This window comes from Prionailurus bengalensis, chromosome B2 (genome assembly GCF_016509475.1).
Source record: "Prionailurus bengalensis isolate Pbe53 chromosome B2, Fcat_Pben_1.1_paternal_pri, whole genome shotgun sequence".
Taxonomy (NCBI): Eukaryota; Metazoa; Chordata; class Mammalia; order Carnivora; family Felidae; genus Prionailurus; species Prionailurus bengalensis.
The window spans coordinates 121,030,718-121,046,596 of record NC_057349.1 but is presented as its reverse complement, the minus strand read 5'-3'; the positions used below and the strand labels follow the sequence as shown (position 1 = coordinate 121,046,596).

The window sequence follows — 15,879 nt, the reverse complement described above, 5'->3', positions numbered from 1 at the left end:
TCCCCTTCATTCAATCAATTCTGTAGAAATGAATTGGAAATCTAAGCATTAGGCCTCATGCTGGGGGCGGGGGGCGGGGGGTGGTTGGGGATCCAGCCCTGAGCAAGACCTGGTAGAGGGAATGCAGGGGTTCTCAGCTCCAAGGTGAAGAGTACAAACTATTCAGACCTGAAGAAGGGCCAGCACAGCTCAAGTGGGAAGAGTGGCGCAAGACCAGGCTGGAGATGCACGGAGGGGTCATGCCTTCCAGACTACGTTAAGGATTTTCACATTCTCACATTCATCCCAAGAGCAATGAACTAAAAGAGAAGCAAGAAATGACATGAAGTATTTGCTTTTTAAAAATATATCCCTGGCACGTCTGTAATGGAAGAATGGACTGGATGATAAGAACGGGCAGGAAACTCAGTCAGGGTCCAGTGCAGCAGTCCTGGTGAGAGAGGGAAGCAGTGGAGACAGGCTGGATGAAGATGCAAAGAAGTAGACAGAAGAGTGACATTTCTAGGAGATGACTGAACACAGCTTTGTGGCTGATACAGAAAGAGGAAAAGGGGGTGGAGGAGGACTCCAGGTTTGTTGCCTAACATACTATTTACAGAAACACTGGAAGGAGAGCAAGCTGCAGAGCAGACAGGACAAGGAGCGATGGTGAGGATTCTGTTTGGGGAATGCTGAGTTGAAGGAACTTATAAGACATCCATAGGGAGGTACAGAGCAGACAATTAGGTAAGAGTCCATCACTCAGGACAGGTCCAGATTAGAGGTAAAAATCTGAAAACCCGAGTAGAGAAGGTAATTAAAACCACGATGGATAAAATAAGAAATCAAAGGAACTAAGACATCCGATCCCTAAGACTGAGCCAGGGTGTCCCTACTCTGAGTCCCAGTACCATGTTGCTATGCAAACCACTATCACAGGATTTCCCCACACTATAGTAAAATTTCGTATTTATTTATGTCTCCCTGGTAGACAATAAACTCCTCAAGCACATAATCAAATCTCACTTATTTTTACACCCAAACCTTAGCATAGTTCCCAAGACACTAAACACATTCAATAAAATGTCTGGAAGAGCTTAACTGTTAGCTTGAGATTAAAAAGCAGTACACACACACACACACACACACACACACACAAGTTTCAGAGCTCAGACTCTGGAATAGATCACTTGGGTTAAATCAAGACCCTACCATTTATTTATCAGCTGTGTGACCCTAGGTAAGTTATGTAATGACTTTGTGCCTGAATGTCCTCATCTATTAAATAAGGCAGGTAATAGGACCTATCCTGCAGTGTTGCAAAAATTGAAATTTCATGCAAAACACAGTACAGTACTAACAGTTGGTAAGCATTCAAACTTAGCCATTCTCATTGTTGTTATTATCTCCTTTCTTTATCTTCCATGAATAGAGAAGTGTTCAAAACTGGAAAGGATTTCCAGTTATCTGCTGTGGTCCTCAAGCTTTGGAAAACAAAAACAAAAACAAATCCTGTTCTTTCAAGTCTAAAAGCAAGGGGTAGAGGGGCACCGGGGTGGTTCAGTGAGTTGAGCATCAGGCTCTTGATTTCAGCTCAGGTCATGAGCTCAGGGTCATGGAATTGAGCCCTATGTCAGGCTCCTCTGCCCCTCTCCTCTGCTTTCTCTCTCTTTAAAAAAAAAAAAGTGGGGTTGGGGGTGCTTGGGTGGCTCAGTCGGTTAAGTGTCTGACTCTTAATTTCAGCCTAGATCATGATCTTGTGGTTTGTGAGCTGGAGCCTCAAGTCAGGCTCTGCACTAACAGTGCAGAGCCTGCTTGGGATTCTCTCTCTCTCCCCCTCTTTCTCTGCCCCTCCCCCACTCTGGATTTCTCTCTCTCTCTCTCTCTCTCTCTCTCAAAATAAATAAACTCTAAAAAAGACAAAGAATAAAAGGAAAAAGAAAAAAAGAAAAAAGCAAGTGAAAAAATAAAGAATATAATTTTGATGTGTCTGTTATTATAAAAAAATAGATTTAACAGTGATTTTTTAAAAAATCCCCAATAATAAAACCATTTCAAACCAAGTGCTTCTTATGCAGAGGTTTTTTTTGGCGGGGGGGAGGGGGGGGTTGGGGTTAGGGGAGAAGGGGAACAAGGAGAGAGAGGGAAAAAGAATCTGACCAAGTCTATTACATATTGCAAAATATATATTTTGCTTTTACTTAGCTAGGTACCTGCAAACACAGGAAAATTAGAGGTACAATAGATTTGGAAACTAAACTGCAACAAAACTGTGTATCATGTTCATCTCGCTTAAAGTGTAAATCTACTGTGTTCATTTCAAGTGTATGGCATAGGTTTTCTCCCCAGTCTTATATGTCGTATTCTCCCATATGGTGAGCCATCATTTCAAAAACTAGTTACGTCTGTCACTTTATAGAGAATCTTGATATTTGTCCTAACTTACTCATAAGTAACCACACTTTGTGAAACTAATTAAGCCACTAATAAGCTAATAAAACCACATAATTTTAAAAAGATTATCATTTTCTTGGTAGTATAAATATTAACTCCCTAGGTGGCTAGTAAGCTGAACAACCCCTCTTTCACCTGCTGGTTGGTGTCAGGGTTGACACCCATAAAGTTCAAAGTTCTCCGTATTCTGTATTCTGCTTTTTATGTCAGGGATGTGAATGCAGGGTTCAAACTTGAATGCCGACAGCTCACCAAGAATTTAATCAAGAGAAAGCACCCCAAGGTAGAATACAACATGAGAAATTTTCTATTTTGATGGTTTCCTTTCAACTGCTTTTACAGGCTTACCCTTCGTATAAAATGTGTGCTCTAGTGTAGACAACCCGTTTAAGGTCTATGTCATGTATGAGTGCCATTTTAAGAAAAGGAAGGTAGAATTATGAAATAAATTAGCTAGTTGGAAAATAGTAATACAGAGTTCAAACTTTTCTAGGTAAAAAGCAGTTTTTACTATTTAGTAAAAAAGTAACATACTTAAATAAAAGCAAACAGGGTTACAGAATGAATATCTTTCCACATGTAAGCACCATTAAGAACGTCTTAATTTACTCAGAACTGTCAGATCTTTTAATTGACTGAGGGCTGAGTCACGTTTTTTAAACTGGAAATTAAGGTCTGTGAGAAAGACAAAATATTTTAAAACAGCACAACAGTAAACTGAGTAATTAGATAACATACAAGTAAAAGAAAGTATTCTTACATAGAACATAAATCAAGAATGATAATGAAGTTCTCTGACTGCAACACTAGCTCTTAACTACTAAGTAAAAGATAAAACAAAATAACAACTACAAAAAGCCTCAACCCCCAGAGATATTGATTAACTAACCTTCATGGGGGCCCTAATTTTTGAAAACGTTGCCAAGTTGTTTCTAGTGGGTAGCCAGCTGAGAACCACTGGGCTGCAACACCACAACAGGTCATCAAAATAATGGAATTTCCCTTTCGGCAGGTCCTTAAAATGGACTCTATTCTCGTATTAGGCCTGTTTATCATTAGAGAACATCAAGACTTCTGTAGTCTGTTTACCATGCATTGTTTCCTTAACTTGATTCATGCATGAAACTGTCACACTCTGCCCTGTGCCTCTGCATGGTATGAAATGTTTAGGAACGAGCGGCTCACTGCTGAATCTGATGTCGCAGTTGAAACTCCCTCCTGATGGACCTCTCCAGAGCATAAAGCACGGGGCACTCCTGACTCTCAAAATTCTCCCTCACCACCCCTAGTTTTGGCTTCTGAGGCACCTTTCCCTAGGTTCTCCTCCCATCTCCAATACTTTTCTGCTCTGCAAATTGGAAGTTCCTCACTGAATCCCAGGACAGCTCCTGAAAAGCTCAACAATAGGTTCCAGAGGTGAGGAACCCCTGAAATTGTGCACACACAAATTTGGATGTGTACCTGAGGGGGCCATTTGTTTTTCATATTCTCGATGAATTTAAGAGCCCTTTTCTTCTATAAGCTTTCCAAGCTTCAACTGTTATCTCTGAGTTTATGACTCCTACGTCAATCCTAACCTATCAGAGATCTGAATCCATTTTCTTCACTGGTTGTGCGGTATGTTCATGAACTTAAACCAACACATCCAAAATCAATTAATCCCCTCAGAAATACTTGTGGTCTCTTCATTCTTAATTTCAGTTGATGGAACCACCCTCCAACACTCACTCAACACCTGAATCAGAAATTTCAGAATCAATCATCCTTCAGCTCTTCTCTTTCTCTTATACCCAGTTAACTTTTCACTTTGCTTCTTTTCTGCATCCGAAGCATCAACATTTTATTTTAGGCTTTCACATGTCCTTATGACCACGGCCTTCTAATGGAACTTTGCTTGCAGTATCCACAATCTAGTCCATCCAACAAATAAGCTCTCTTCCTAACTGTGCCACACCCCTGCTTAAAGAAAAGTCTGGCCCTCTTGCACGGACACATGGAATCTAACTTGCTTGGCTTGGAATGCAGTGAGCTTCGAGCCTCCAATTTACCTTCTGTGACCTAATCTTCTTCCACTTCCAACACACCTTAACAATCTCAACTATTTCTCCTCCAGCAGACCTTTTCTTAATTTTAAATTTGCCTAGGATGCCCTTTCCTCATTGCTTCACTAACAGACTCTTACTTGTGGTTAGACTCATTGAATCCACAACTGATACGAACCAAGCACTGTAGCTGGACACTGGGAATACAGCTCAGAACAACGGTCAGAGAAGGAAACTTCATGGCAGCTGTATTCCGGTGGAAGAATCTGACAATGAACAGATAAGCAATTAAAATAATTAAGAGGGGCGCCTGGGTGGCACAGTCGGTTAAGCGTCCGACTTCAGCCAGGTCACGATCTCGCGGTCCGTGAGTTCGAGCCCCGCGTCAGGCTCTGGGCTGATGGCTCAGAGCCTGGAGCCTGTTTCCGATTCTGTGTCTCCCTCTCTCTCTGCCCCTCCCCCATTCATGCTGTGTCTCTCTCTGTCCCAAAAATAAATAAACGTTGAAAAAAAATTAAAAAAAATAAAAATAAAGAGCCATAGTTTAAAAAAATAAAAAATAAAAAAATAAAATAATTAAGAAAATGTGATCTATGTGGTGAAGGGAATAAGAGGACACAAGAGAAACTCTAGGAGGAATGATGCAGGCAGGCCTCTTAAGTTCCTCAGAGACGAAAAATTATTCTTAACGTGCGATCTTGTAGGATAAGAAGGAACCAGTCACGAAACACTAAGAGGAGCTCTCCGAGCAGAGGGTACCGCAGAGGTACCGTCTGCATGATAACCGTGTCCTATAGGCCCCACACGCCTTGAAGAGAGCTGTTTAATATAAATGTGTAACCTTTAGAATTTGGCTTAGCTGGCACTTGGTCATCAACTCAACAAATAGTTGCTGAATTAGATGAATACTTCAAGAACAAGTGAAAAACCGAATTGTGGGGTTGGGGAGTAAGTAGGAAGGGCAGACATTTTTCACTGTAACAGGTAAGAATCTTAGTAGCCCCAAACCACTCAAGTTCTCTAACAGCATCTATTATGTCCCTTATTTAACTTACTGGTTCTGCTTAGTGTTCACACACCTAACAAGTTATTATTGGTTTCAGTTTAGACCCCCAAATCCTGAAGGGCAACTGTGTTTCAGGAGCTTTTACAAATACAGAAGTATGTTTCTGATGTAAAGAAAGAATTATTTTAATTAAAGCACCCATACAGATCCTTAACGTTTTTGATGTATATATTCCCTTTCCTTTCTCCTAAGGGTTACGTTCTCCATTTTAACCCCAGGAGTCCCGTGAGCCCTAAACCATCCATACCCAAAGTTCATTCCATGGTAGCTGGTCACAGACCAGCCAACAGGTCAGCTGCTTCCAGCCTACCAGTCGCGTAATTAAACGAATATGATAATAAAGCCATCATTCCACTCTTTACAAAGTAAGAGTGAGGATGTAACACAAGACGAATTAAGAATGTAGCTTCAGACATTTGAAACTCTTCCAATTTAATCGGCCCCAAACAAAAAGCCTAGAAAGAGTAAATTAAAAGGCACACCTTCTTAATAGACACACATTCTTAATAGACACACAAATTAAACAAGTACCCAAGTAGTACTGTACTATGCACTGAAGGAGAATTTTCAAGATCACTGGCCAGCCAAAGGTTTTCTCAGCTTTACTAACCTAAGGATTCACACTAGCAGTATGCTGCTGAGATGATAAAAGAGTTATTCGCATGGCTGTTCGTCAGTCATAAACTGTTCAGCTGTGTCACATACCTTAACTGCCACCATCACCAAAAAAGGAGGAAAGAACTGGGTTAAGAAATCTAGTGTCCCTTTGAGATTAGCATACCAACGTGGTGCTGAGGCAGGTCTCATGAACTGGTGACTATGCCTTCAAGAAGGCTGTACCATCCACATCTACCCTAACCTGCCCCCAGCAGAGATTCTGGGATATATATGGTCAAGCCGTGCAATTAAAGGATGCTCATCACAACTTCACCGGGTTACACATGCCTACGAATAACTGGAGACAGCCAAGAAGCTCACTGTAGCCATCAGCTGGTAAGGAAAAGAAAAGGCTCTGCACCTTGAAAGAGGCTCTGCAGCAATTTACAAGGACTGGGGTGGTTCTTATTCCACAGAAGGTTCAGGTTTACCAGGAATGTTAGCTGAGGTTCAAACAACGATGGGTTCTATAAATGGTGACCGTAGTCAAAAACCAAGTTCCCATCTTGGTATTTGTGCTTTTAGACTACACATTAGCTTTATTATCTTTATATCTCAAGGTCAGCAACACCTGTCCCTGAAAAAGTGTGGTGGAAAGAACACTAGGGAACATTTAACCATGTGTCAGTCAGACCTTTATTTCAAAACGGGCTTTTATTCTGGACAATATTAACACCTTGGAGACCTGTTTTCGTACAAATCTCCCACTATAGTACTTAGAATATCTAAAAGGATATATGGAGGTGTGTATGTATAAACTATATATCTATATCTCTATAGATATATTTATGGATATATATCTATGGATATAGATATCTACAGAGATATATATAGATACATATGGATATAGATATCAGTGAAATAGCCATGATCATTTCTTTGCTTATCTCAATATTTTTCAGATCCAGAATCCATGATGGCTATAGGAATAATGTTAACAATATTATATCAATACTATATCAATCTAGTCAACGAAATGACTACTCAACTAAATCAAGAACATCAACTAAACTTCCCTCTCTTTAAACAGGAAAACAAAAGCCACATCTCTACATACAAGCATATACGCCAATCTTCTTAGGGGAGAAATAGTATAAAAACCAACTAAAACAAAACAGCACAAGATGGAAGGGTTATAAAACTCGGCCCCTGTACGTTTAAAGCAAAACATATTTTTAATAGCACGTTTCATATAAACTTCTGTAATATACCTTTTATGAAAACATTATTTCAACCTGGATGTCAGCCAAAACAGAAAAGAACAGTTTGCAATTCACCGTATTTAAGCAGAAACATTTATTTTCTAGTCAGCAGTTTCAAATGTCCTTCTAACTAAACTAAAACATTTGTACTTCGCTTTAAAAAGTTAACCATTTTAATAACAGCCTAAACAAAACTACAATTATCAAGCTATTCCCCTGATTAGGTAAGCCTCGGTATCTGGTGTTAGCCTTACCATAAACAAATAATTTTCCAGTTCTATGCGGTCATCCTTGAGTCACTTGAATTACTGGAGCAGAGCAGCAGTCTCAGCTACTTCTAAAATTACAAGAAAGCTACAATGTAGGACATTTATAGTGATAACAGAAAACACAAGTTAAATGGCCTGACAAAGACACCAACAAGTTTCAAGTTTATCACCATTTAAGGTTATACAAGCAAAAATAGTATCCTCTAAAGAAAGAGGAATTCTGCTAAATAAAACCATCAGGGTCTATTGCTTTTATTCAGAAGCACCATACAGCAAAACAAGTGGTCAAGTCCACAGGGTAATAGCATTTCAATAGCTGCAACGTGGTGCCAGATCAGGCTTTGTTGGCCTTCCTTTCCCAAGAAACAGAGATGTCTCTTTTTACTTAGTCCATCTGCCGTAAGTGCTAACCAGATGCCTGTGTGATAATTCAAAATTAAAACAAAAGTGCTTCCCTCCCCCCAGAACCTAACAGCAGGGATGAGTCTAAGTCGGTAATCACACATCAAGAATTCCAGTGCTTTAACAGAAAGCCTCCATATGAAGGACACAAACTATATAGCTGGTTCACCTTTAATGTGCTGCCTAGTACCACTGCTGTCAGCATCAGGGAATATCTATTCACCTAATTACGCTGAGCATTGTTCCAAATGCTTTTCACTTAATTCTCACAGCAATCCTACAGGGTCGTACTAGGATTAGTCCCATACTGTAGTTGAAACAACTCGGGAATCAAGGCAGTGAAATAAATTACTCAGGCCATATCATCAAAAAGCAGCACGGCCACTGTATTGAACACAGACAGCCTGTATCCTGATTCCATACTGTTAAGTGCTATATTAAGACTAATCCTAAGAAAACAGTATAACTGATTTTGACTAAAACTGTTCTGCCTCACAATGAAAATACCTGTAATTCATCAACAAAAGAAGGCTCGCACCTGATTCTTTGGAACTATTTAATTAACAAAAACAAATTTTTACTTCTTTTAAAATTTTATGCGTTCTCATCGAGGGAGTTAAAAACCAAAAACAGGGACGCCTGGGTGCCTCAGCCAGTTAAGCATCCAACTTCAGCTCAGGTCATGATCTCACAGTCTGTGGGTTCAAGTCATGCATCAGGCTCTGTGCTGACAGCTCAGAGCCTGGAGCCTGCTTCCGATTCCGTTTCTCCCTCTCTCTCTTTCTGCCCCTTCCCTGCTCAAGCTCTGCTCTGTCTCTCCCGCTCGCTCAAAAATAAACAGACATAAAACAAAACAAAACAAAAAAACATACCACGGACCATGTTTATAAGCAGATCTCTATGGTGCTAAATACAATTAAAACAGTAAGAGTCCTCATCCACACATGTCCTGACAAAAGCGTCCTCAGTACACAATCTGATTTTCAGTACTCTTGCTTGATGAATGAATACTGCATGCTTGAAGTTGCCAGCCAAACTTTTGTGCTACGTTTTTTTTTTTCGTGAAATTTTAAACAGTTTCATTATTGATTCCTGCACGAAGGCCCGTCCGAACTGTCCCAGAACTCACTTTAGTGTGTTTAACATTTAATGGGATCCCTAGCAGCAGGTGTCCCACACAAAACAAGCCATCGAAGCCAAATTTTGAGTTTTATCACCAATCACAAGATAAGACCAGATGAATATAACTTCTGATACAAACTGATTCTTTTTCACTAACGACCTATTTCTAGAATCTTGGTTTTTCCACAACTACACAGACACACACACTCCGTATCTTTCTTCTTAATAAAAGGTTGTATCACAAAAGTCAAATTTGTATACGTAGCCTGGCAAGACCTCAAACACGCATATACTCTTTCACCCTTTCGAAATTTCCCAAGGTGGTATTCATGCGAGCAAATACTGGAGCTACTCAAGGCAGTAAATCATTATTTTTACTGTTTGAACTGGTTTAAAAAAAAAAAAATCCCCAATCATGTTAGAGAAGTTTTTGCTTCTAATTTGCAGCCAGTAAAACAAAAAAACAAAAAAACCCAAAATAACTGAAATTGTAGGCATCAAGAATTAGATTATTAATTAATTAGATAATTAAAGGTTCCCCTCATCTACCAGATTACTCTCCGAAGTCAAAGAAAATAAATATACCCTTTTATTAACATGTTAATCTTCAAAATATGTACACACACCTGCATGACATTAGCATACAATAGGATGGCAACTCATAGTCCTGATCCTCCAGAAAGTCCTAATTTTATCAGGCATGATGAAATCTGTACATCAATAGCACCGGGCAGTGTGTAACAAGGGATTTAAAATACAAATTTGTGTGTCATGTTTCGGTATTCATGGTATGTCCATTTCTCTGCTATCTACAAGAGCACAAAAAGCACCTGAAGAGAAACACATTTCATCCAGCTTTACATACTCGATGCGGCATTAGGCATATAAAAGGTGTAACAAATCTGAGTGTACGTTTCAGGAAATCCTTATTTTTTAATTCAAATGTCACAACACAGCTAAATTTTCAAAGCACTACAGGTCTTCAGTTAAACACACGGGGGAAACATTCTACTATGAATTCTTCTAAAATCAATTTAAATTTTATTTTTCAAAGCAATAATAATTTCATCACATGGTCAATGATGCAACGGAAGGAAATCAATCACCAGATTCTTACCGGCTCCCTTCGCCTAAAAACAATGCTGACACCCATTCAACTAGATCATACAATATTTATTGTAAGTGATGTGCCACATCCATGATAAGAAATAACATTCTCCAATAACATTCGGTTGCATATTTCATATGTATCTGCTCTACTTTAGCAAATTCTGCACATTCTACACACGTATATAGTAGTTCCCCTCATTTGTAGAGTATATGTTCCAAGACCCCTAGTGGATGCCTGAAACTGCAGGTAATACCAAACCCTATATACACTATGTTTTTCTCTGTACATACATACCTATGTTAAAGCGTAATTTCTAAATAAGGCACAGTAAGAGATTAACAACAGTAATAAAACAGAACAATTATAACAATGTACTATAAGAAAAGTTATGTGAATGTGGTCTTTCTCAAAATATCTTATTGTACTATACTCCCCCTTCTTTTTGTGATGTGAGATGATAAAATGCATATATGTTGAGATGAAATGAGGTGAATGACGTAGGCCCTATGACCTAATAACCTAATATTAAGCTACTACTGACATTCCGACCATACATCAGAAGGAAGGTTGTCTGCTTCCAGCCCCTGGCTGACCAGGGGGAACTGAACCCACAGGAAGTAAAACCACAGATAAAGAGGGGACTACTGTATATCCACAAAAGTTTTGATATAAAAATTATCCACATAAAGAAAAATTTGTGGGAATCACTTAAATTGTTCCCTCAAACTTGGCAAAATGTAATTTCAGTTAAATATTCAGATGCAAAATGATCAGAAAAGACTGATACTAAGAAGGTTTTCAGAATAAAAATTATGAAAATCTGAGGTTCAATTAAAAACACAGTGAGCTCTACAATACTTTTAACCTTTAAAAAAGTGACTGTGTCTATAATTATAGTACTACCACTTGAACTTGTAAAACACCTTTTAATTCTGAAAAGTGACAATATTTTTTACTTGCTTTATTTCAATACAGTCCCAGCATGAGGCTCTTAACCTGCTGTTCTGCACAAACAGAATGAATACATAACATCTGACATGACCACTTCAATTCTACAAATAAAGGGGAGGGATACAGAAGAAGGAAAATACAACAAAGTTAACATTAATGAAAAGGATATATAGCCCAAGGATGTATACCGAAAACTCCGTAAGAAACAAACAATACAAATAGCCCAAAAAATCATTTGGACTGTTACATGATTAAATAAGGATAGGGACTAAAACAACACCAAACACTGGGAATGCTACAGTAGAGAGCAGGGAACACAGAAATTGGATTGCTACTAAAGGTGGAAGCTAGGGCCTGACCCCCACTCAAACACGGAACAGACAGGGAACCAGAAACGGGTCTAGGTGAAGTATGTGATGGCAACCCTGGGATTGAGGGAATTCACTTAAGTCTCATGTGCACTATGGAAATCTTGGGACTCAACATCCAACAGCTTCAAGTGTGGTCCTCCCCCAGGATATCCTTCATAGAAGAAGAGCTTTATGAAAAGATTAAACAATCCTTGATTCATTAACCTAAAGGTGACAATCTTGGGTTTTTCCTCTTAGAATCTTAAGCAACTCTAAATCTCCCAATGTTTATACTTTCCATTAAAGATAACTAACTGCCCACCTCTTTGCACATCCATGAAAGTCCTTTAACAAGAGATACTGAACCCCAACTCCAGGAAAATGCCTGTGTTAAAAACGCTATTCTGGCTATAGTGAACCAATCAAGAGCACTTATTAGCAGACCATTAGTTTCTGATCTTGAAGGCAAAGCGTATGAAAAGAGGGGGCTGAGAATAAGGATGACACATTTTGCTTAAGACAAGCCAGCTTAGCCAAAAAAAAAGCTTGAGACAAACAGAAGCTGTGGTTGACATAATTGCTTCTGTGATTTATCAGTTTTATTTTCATTGTTAATCCTCAACTTTATATAAAGAGCTTTATTCTCACTGGACATGAAGGTGATATTCTCTTGAAGGTATATGTGGCCATTTCAGTATGCCATAGGGAAACCTCATTTACTGACCTGGAATGATTTGGGAAAGTATAAAACCACTAAATAGTGATGTAAAGCACCAAGATCATATAAGCTGACAAATATTTACCTGGAGGTATCAAACTGCAAATAATTCTTTAAACCAGATAGCGATAAAAGTCCCTTCTCCATTTGAATGGCCTGCCATTTTCTCAAACTTTAAAAGAGACAGCAGATTACGCTCCGACTGCTAAATCTTTTCCTTGTATTTCTATTTTTCAATTTTCTCAGGGATTCTGTAATTGGTTCTTCACACAAAAATCACACCAGGCTTGTTTCTCTCTCTTTTTTACCTTCAGCCAATTTTAAGGCACTGTTCTTAACCCTAAATACAGAAGCCCACGCTGGTTAACTGCCAGTGTCGCTTTGCAACTGCAGGTGACAGACGCAGCCAGAGAACTCACAGATGTGAACTGGCTGGCTGCAGTCTGAGTCTTATTGCAATGAGCACACTGACAGAGCCCGCAGATGCACACCGCGGCTGAAGGAGTCTTAAAAACCGTCATTCTCAATTAAATTACTTTTAGGGCTCTTACGGGCTATCATTAAGCGCTTATCCCAATTCTGATCCTCGCTTAGCTCTGCCCACAATTCATTTTATCTTCCTCAGTTCCGGACCCTTCATCAAACCTAATTTGGGTAATAATAATAATAATAATAATAATAATAAAGCGGGGCTGTTGGCATTGCCGGCACCAGTAACCGGGGAAGATGCTATTTGGTAGCATTCCCGCCGCGGCAGAGGCCGCTGGAAGTTTTCTGGGAAGCAATGGACCCCTAGCATCTTTGCACGATTCTTCTTCTCCAGGGTGAGGGCTTCACAGAAACGGATGGGGAATCTCCCTTCTGTCTTTCCCAGGGGTGGCTAACAGGAAAAACAAAACACCTCTTTTTCTTCTGCTACACCCCGCTCGGTTAAGCTCGCAGGCAGGGACGCCCCGCCCCCCACGCCGTTATCCCTGATGAGCTCCCCAAATATCACCCGGTCCTCCTAAGAAGTAGACCCTCCCTCGGCCCCCGGACCAATTCCTCCCACCTTAGTTCCTCTCCTCGGGTCGTCCGCCCCCGCACACCCCACCAACCGTACGGCCCGGCTCGCACACGCCAGCCCCGGCGCCCAGATGCCCGGCACCCGGCGCTCAGGCCGCCCGGTCGCCCGCGCTCCCCCCGCCCAGGGTCGCCTACGGGGTTACCGTGGGAAGAGGGGGCGGCGGCAGAGAACGCGGCGGCAGCGCTGCTGCCGGTTACGTCGGACGCGGAGGATAAGCTGGAGGACAAGGATGATGATGAGGCGGGCGCGCTCCCCAGTCTCCATGGAACTCCCGCCCCGACCCGTTGCTAGGAGCCCCCGAGGCTCGAGCTCCGTCTTTCGTGCTTTGTTGTTCCGGGTACTGGGCGGCCGCTTCTTCCCCGCGACAATAAATAGACCAGACGCAGGGGGAACATAGAGACAGTGCGCGGGGGCTAGAGCGCCGCCGGACAGGGCGCCCCTGGGCTCCTCGCTAGCCACTCATTTCCGGCTCTCACTGCTCCCGTCACTTTCCCCCGCCCCTTTCCCCACTTTCCCTTCCTCCTTCCTGGTCCCCCAAGGTAGGCCCCTCCCGCTCTTGGGCTTGGCGACGTCCGGGTGTTGGGGGCAGGGACTGCTACTGGGCTAGACTTCTTTTGCTGGAGGACCGCCTGAAAAGGTTTTGAAAAAATTGCGTGATCTTTGTACCTTTCTAGCTCATCTCTAAACATGAGTTCGTTGTTCCTGGCATACAGTATAGTATAAATGGACTTTAATTTTTTCGTCAAAACCTTAGAACTTTCTCGTTAGCTCGTTCAACTTCAAGGTCCACCATTTAACGCAATTAGCAAAACTAGTTCTCAACAAGTAAATTTATTTTCTAAGACATTTTCTGTCTGAAAAAGTCCTATTTTCGCTTTTTCAGTTAAACGCGTTAATTTACGACGTCATGATAAACCTCTCATTAAGGAATTCTAATTCTAGTCCTAAAATACAGCGGCAGGAGATGATAGCGGAAGGATGGATGGACAGATCGATAGAAGGGTGGGTGGGTGGATGGATGGATGGATGGATAGATAGATAGATAGATAGACAGACAGATAGAGGCAGGGAGCTTAGGTCACACTTCTGTCGCCTCTCCCTTCCCTATTCCTTACTCAACTTGGGTTTGCGGTCAGGACTCCGCCTGGGAGCCCGAGCACTTCAGAGGCTTATGCGCGGCGCAGTCAGATCCTGGAAGGATGGACGGGGGCGAGGGCGGCTGCAGGCTAGGGCTGGGGAGCCCAGCAGGAGAAACGGTGGCTCAGGCCGACGGGCGTAGGAGGGCGGTCACTCGAAAGCTGGGCGCCTGGGGACTGAGACTCTTTCACGGCTCTGCGCCCAAGTAGCCCTAGAATCCGGGGACCCCTAGAGGCGCACACTCGCCAGTTTGAACGGCCGCGCTGGGGTCCGATGAGCTCTCGGGGGTGGCCTGAGAGGCGCTGCCCGCGGGAGCGAGACTCGGGTAACGGCCTGGGGAGCGCCAGGCAGCGCAGAACCCCGCGGCGCCCCCGGAGTCCCACTCTTCAGGCTGGCACGGGCCTCTGCTCCCGAGCTCAGCTGCAGCCAGAAGCCTCTGGCCACAGAAGAGGCCGACGGGCAGCTCTGATTTAATAAAAGGCCACAAGGCGGGGTCATGGGTATCTGGTTTCTGATTGGTGTGAATCGTGGATGAAAAATGATAATGCCACTATGAAGGCAAGGGCTGACTTCAGGGCATTTGGGAGTATGCAACCATTTGGGTATTTTATTATCTATTGGGTCTATCTATTATCTATTGGGTCTATCTATTGGGTCTCTAAGGATGGCTCTTGATCTTTTGCTTCCTACTCTAAGTATTCAAAAAATATCTGAGCATTTAAAAAGCTCTGTAGATGAATGGAATTTCCATTTTGCTGCAATATTTGTACTAACTTATTTTCGAATAATATTAAATAATTGTAGCTTGGTTAGGTATAAGTGAAGAAAATAAACGAGGCTTGACTGGAAAGTAATGTCTGTGTCATACTGGGGTGATGACTCTTAGGAGGTAACATTCCAGCTGTTAACTGAAAGCTATGGGAGTGGAAGGGATGTTCAGAGAGTGTTCCGGACAGAGGGAACAAGATATGCTAAGAGTTTGCTATGCCGAAGCATTAGCGTGGATGGAGCGTCCTGATCTAATCAAGGGAAAGAGTGACATCAGATGAAATTGCAGACAAAGTCAGGCCTTAAACCTTCAGTGCCTTGTAGACACAGAAGGGAGTTTGGATTTTCTTCCAAGTGCTAGAGGAAGTGATGGGTTTTAAGCTGTAGTGTAACATGGTCTGATTTGCCAAGGAAATGGCAAGGGAAAGGTTGTAATCCCCTGATTAGTGCCAAGGCTGAAAAGTCAATTTCACATCAATGGTGACCAATTTTAAGGTCTTCATGAGGCAGCTTTCTTTCAGGGGACCAGCAAGATACCTGGTATGAAGCCAGTCAATTACTTCAGACTCCTTTTGTCATAGATTA

General features: G+C 41.7%; 1 protein-coding gene across 14 annotated transcripts in view; it reads right to left on the bottom strand.

Moving 5' to 3' along the window:
* The window catches only part of TBPL1 (TATA-box binding protein like 1), a 36,003-nt gene extending 21,021 nt beyond the window's left edge, over positions 1 to 14,982 (bottom strand). For 2 of the 14 annotated variants that reach the window (XM_043592419.1, XM_043592428.1), the window contains exon 1: positions 13,532 to 13,856. The gene's annotated coding sequence lies outside the window, so the exon portion shown is untranslated. Of the gene's footprint in view, positions 1 to 4,653; positions 4,742 to 7,654; positions 7,738 to 13,531; positions 13,859 to 14,504 lie in introns of those variants that run through there. The other 12 variants (XM_043592425.1, XM_043592426.1, XM_043592423.1 and 9 more) reach the window with 12 other exon arrangements.
* Between the last annotated feature and the right edge of the window lie 897 nt (positions 14,983 to 15,879).